The 5,131-nt window shown below is 48.8% G+C and overlaps 1 protein-coding gene across 2 annotated transcripts in view; it reads right to left on the bottom strand.

Annotated features, from left to right (window-relative positions):
• Smad1 (SMAD family member 1) overlaps positions 1–3,346 on the bottom strand; it is a 61,788-nt gene extending 58,442 nt beyond the window's left edge. Inside the window, exon 1 of one of the 2 annotated variants that reach the window (XM_005345390.3) lies at positions 3,140–3,346. The gene's annotated coding sequence lies outside the window, so the exon portion shown is untranslated. Of the gene's footprint in view, positions 1–2,715; positions 2,876–3,139 lie in introns of those variants that run through there. The other variant, XM_026777769.1, reaches the window with a different exon arrangement.
• Positions 3,347–5,131: the final 1,785 nt, after the last annotated feature.

Raw genomic sequence — 5,131 nt, forward strand, 5'->3', positions numbered from 1 at the left:
GAGGCAGAGGCAGGCGGATCTCTGTGAGTTCGAGACCAGCCTGGTCTACAAGAGCTAGTTCCAGGACAGGCTCCAAAACCGCAGAGAAACCCTGTCTCGAAAAACCAAAACAAAAAAAAAACAAACCAAAAACAAAAAACTGAGAATAATTTCCATGTACCTAGTACTCTCAATCATGAGCACAAACGGCAAACACGATCTCCTGAAAAGCCAACCTCATCTCACCTGGTTTCTCCCGTCACTTCCCAACGACTTGTCTGAAGAACGGAGGAAGATCCCAGGCTCACTCTTTAGATTCTAGAGTCTAGAACTTTCTGTGATGATAAAACTGTCCCATACACATTCAACGTGGCAGTCACATAAGGCTACTGGAAATGTGGGTGGTGCACACAACGTGGTATCTTAAATTATGATTATTATTTCTATTTCTACCTTATCGGACAGCACGTCTAAATTGAATATGTTTTATAAAAACTTAAGCAGAAGCAAGAATCCTCTCCAGAGTTGCTGTTATGTTTTCGGTGCGAACCTGGTAACTCTGACCTGTTAAGGCAATAACATGTTGACTCACATACCGATGCAGTGCAAGCTCAGAGCTAAGAAATGATCAGAAACAAAGCAAGAGATCCTCTGAAGGCCAAGTTAAATTCACACTGACGTAAGCAAGCTCTGACACCCAGATCAGAACTGCAAAGGTGGCTCCACCACCCAAAAAACCATCAACTGCAAAGCAGCTGCATCTTCAACAAGATGCAACATCTCTGCCATTTCTCTCCCTCAGAAATCGCCGTTCAGAATGCTTCTTCCGCTTTTAGAAACACTAGGGTCCTTGACCACCTCCCCTCTCCATTATAACAAAATCTATGTACCACCCATATCTGAAGTAGAACGCCAGACTCCTGCTTAGCTGCCCCTGTAATATGGTTTAATTATGATGGCTGAACTAACAGGCTGACATCATAGACTTTTACAGGCTGACCCCATGTCATCCTGATGTATCATTTTGCACCAGTTCAGTGCTGTAAATCAATTTAAGATCTCAAGCAGGTTGAAAAGGCTGGTAATGACGCTCTCTCCGGCTCTCCGGAGACTCCACATTATACACAACTTACATTATTTATAAAGTCTCCGCGATGCCTCCATTAGCCTTGTAAGACCACACAAATGAGATCTTTTATACACACACAACTTGGCCTTGATTATGTAGGCTACTGCAGCTTTAATACGCTCATCTAATTACAACAGGGTTTATTCTTCTTCCAATCTCCCACATTGCTGCATTTTATCTTGAGGCCAATATCGTTGTAAATCAAGATTAAAAACCGAAATTTTGTTTTCAACTAGTATGTCTAGCTGGGAACCAAGATTTACTTTCTCTTAACGTTCACATGAACTCACCGGAAAAAGAATATAAATTCCAAGATGAACAAGAGGTTAGCATTTTTAATTGCCTATAAAAAAGCTGTCATTCCTCCAAAATGTAAAGCCATCATCTCCCCAAGGGCACAAAGCTAGAGATACTGTAAAGGAAGAATGGATTTGGTTACTACCTATGGTTGCAAGGGTCAAAACTAAACCAAGGACAAATCCCAGCCTCTGAAGAAACCTGATCTTCGAATCCCACCCCCAAATGATCATCTCTCAAGACTCGGGTTTACAGCTTCCTAAGAAATGCAAAATTACTCGAACGGCACACCACTTTCACAGAAATATCGTACAACTGAAAATGAGAAAAGTGGGGAAGGGGAGGCCAAACCCATTAAATCAGTACAACCTGTTTAGGCTTGGCACCTACATTATAGTAATACTGGGGGAAAAAAAAATTATTTGCACCAATTGAAAAAACCTTGGCAGTGAACATTGCCTCTGCCTCGACTCCTTGTGAACTGTTCCAGCATAGCTCATCTGCTTCCGGTACAACTTAAAGTGGTAATTATAAACAAGATGAAAAATGAACCTGTCAGGGAACAGTTTTCTCATTGTGCTGAGGTGTGGGCACGTTATCCACCACAGGCCCTTAGAGTGAGAGATGTGAAGGGCAGGCTGTGATTTCGCTCCAGCAACAGGAAGACATTACACAAACCAAGCAACTCCCTTCAGTCCGTGCTCTAAAAACTTCAGATGTCACCCAGGAATCCAAGAGAAGGGGAAGAGACAGGCCTGGGGTGACAACACACACTTTATCACGATGCTCTTAGATGGTTGTGGCCCTGGCTGAGGTTTTCAGATGGAAAGCTCTTAGCTGGATTATCTTGCACCGTGCATTTAGAAAAACTGCATGCGCCTCGGAATAAACAAAAGCCGCGACTACCATAGTATGGAGATGTGGTCCGTGATGGACCTCCTGGCTCCCCAAAGCACCTCGGAGAGACGCTGTCCCCGCAGTCTTTGCAGGCAGTTCGCAGAGCGGCCGCCCAGGCCCGCGCTCTGACGCCCACCGCCCCCACCCCGCGACAGAAACACTAACAAAGACGGTCGGGACGAGAACAGTTGTTCCCGGCTCTCGGAACGCAGTGAAGCAATCGAATCCGGTAAAGGGAAAGGAATGAGGCGACACTGGGCGACGCAGGGGGTGTAGGCGGAAGGAGGGAGGGTGGGGGAAAAAGACGCGAGGCCGCCAGACCTTTGAATAAATCAGAGGGAACTGTGCCGCGAACTTTCCTTAACCTCGACCCCCAAAACAGGCTGCTTGGGGACCCCGGGGGACGTGCGCACCCATCCAGGGAGACCCGAGCGGAGCGCAGCGCTGTCCAGGCGAGGGTCTGCAGGCCAGGGCGGGGACACAATGGGGCTGCGGCCCGAGGCGGAACGGGGTCCCCGGAGAGCTGGGCACGCCCGACAAAGACGCGGGGAGACAGGAGAGGAGGTCCGGCGGCAGGTTCGCGGCCGCAAGGCGCCATCATGGGGGGGGGGGGGTCCACGTCCCGGAGCTCGTCCCAGATTCCCCCAGCGCGGGTCCCCGAGTCCGTCCCGGATTCTCCCCGGAACCCGTCCCCGATCGCCCCTTGGAGCCGGTCCCGGATCCCCCCCCCCCCCAGTGCCCGTCCCGGATCCCCCTGGAGCCGGTCCCTGTTCCGGTGCACCCCGCGCGGCGCAGGACAAGTCCCTCTCGAGTCAGCTCGGGTACACTCGGCTTTACCGGCTCGGCGGCGCGCCCATCAGCGGGGACGCACGAGACCCGGCGCAGGGTCCCGCGCTCCGCTCCGCTCTGCTCCCGACCGCCGTCCCCGAGCCTTGGCCCTGGCCTCGCCGTGGTGCGCCCGCTCGCTCCCAGAGCCTGGATTGATCTGGTCGCGCTGGCGTCAGGCAGTCGGAACCGCCCAGCCTCCACAGCCCGCCTGCCAATACCCGGCTCACAACCCGCCCGCCGCTCGCCCTCGCTCACACGCGCACCGCGCGCGCCCGCTGCCGCCTAGGGATCCTCTCCAAATTCCCGGCCCGCGCCTGCTTCCGACTCTGCGGTCCCTGCCTAGTTGCCAGTCAAGTTCCAAAGCCTGGGTTTGTTTTCGGAAATGTTCTCGAACACGAACACCAAGCCCACCCAATCGTCCTACAAACGGCTTTAAATTGCCCTACAATCACTGGCCCATTGATTTACATGCCCTCCAAGTGTCATGTGCCCCAAATTGACCTGTTGACTACTGCTATGGTTTACACCAACATCGCATAGGTAGATGCATTTGTTTCTAGTATGTACTCTAGCTGCGCCAAATGACAGAAGCCATTTGTCTGTTCCATACAAGGTCTCTTGTAGCCCAGAATGACCTCGAACTTGTTTTGTTGGGGGAAAAGACCTTGAACTTCTGCGCCTCATCCTTAGTGCTGTGTTACCACATGTTTTTATTTATAAGGTCTGGGAATCGGACCCATGGCCTCGTGCAGGCTAAGCAAGCACTTCACAGCTGAGCCTCACCCCAGCCCTTTTGTTTCTTGCTTGCCTGCTGGCCTGCTTTGCCATAGGGTTTCTCTGTAGAGCCCAGGCTGGCCTTGAACTGGGAAATAGCCTTTCAATGCTGTAAATTTTTGGTCAGTTTTGTAGATGACATAGAGTCTTGCCCCTGCTCCTCCAAAGAGCAATAACACAAATGAGCTCACATCTTCCTGATCTGTGCAGGCACCAAAAAGACCTTCCTCAAATAATCAACTTTTCTCTTGGTCAATTTCTGGAAGCTGGCATGAAATCTTGGACAATTATCATAATGTCTAGTTATGTTCAGAGAACTATTCTAGGAGTAAATGCCCTACAAACCAAAAAAAAAAGAAAAAAATCATTACCAGCAATATAAAGAAAATACCAAAGGCCACTACAAATTAGTGATTCTCTCCAATCATTCCTGTACCTTTACATGCCTAGTATTCCACTTAAAATTCTTATTAATTATTTATTATATCTGTATTCCATATTTAATTATTCAAAGGAAATGCAACAAATCCCATAAACCCATAAAATGCCATTTATAAATTATACATAAAAATATTTCTGCTAATTAAATTTCTTTCTTCATTAAACTATTTGAGCACTTACTGGTCAATTCTTGGATCTTGCTTTTTTTCCTTAAAAGCAGCATTGGACATAGTTGGTTGTTCTCTGGTCCCTTGTGCAACAGCTGGAGTGAGCCTGGTTAAATGCCACTCAGAGCCATTCCCCTGCCTTCTACTGAAGCTCTTTTGACGAAAACAATGAGGTCTATCCATACACAGGAACATCATTTAGACCCGGAAAACGAATGGCGTACTGCTATTTCCTCTGCAGACGGACCACAAGCCTGAGTTGGAACCCGAGCGCCACATGATCCAGGTGTGACAGTGCTCCCTGATCTCACAGCAAGGTGATCAACAGCTCAGACAGTGCTCCCTGATCTCACAACAAGGTGATCAACAGCTCAGACAGTGCTCCCTGATCTCTCAGCAAGGTGACCAACAGCCCAAGGTTGCCCTTGCCTGGATAGGAACTTCAAGGCCACCTAGGTGTGCTTGAGACCATCCAAAAACAAAATAAAAGCAACCAAAAAACAAGGCATTCTAACAAATGAATAAGGAAAGACCATATTTTATTTGCTTTATTCATGTGAGCTGTTCATAGTAGACAAATCCATAGGGACAGGAAGTTGCCTGGGATTGGGTGTTGGGG

Source organism: Microtus ochrogaster, chromosome 4 (assembly GCF_000317375.1).
Source record: "Microtus ochrogaster isolate Prairie Vole_2 chromosome 4, MicOch1.0, whole genome shotgun sequence".
NCBI lineage: Eukaryota > Metazoa > Chordata > Mammalia > Rodentia > Cricetidae > Microtus > Microtus ochrogaster.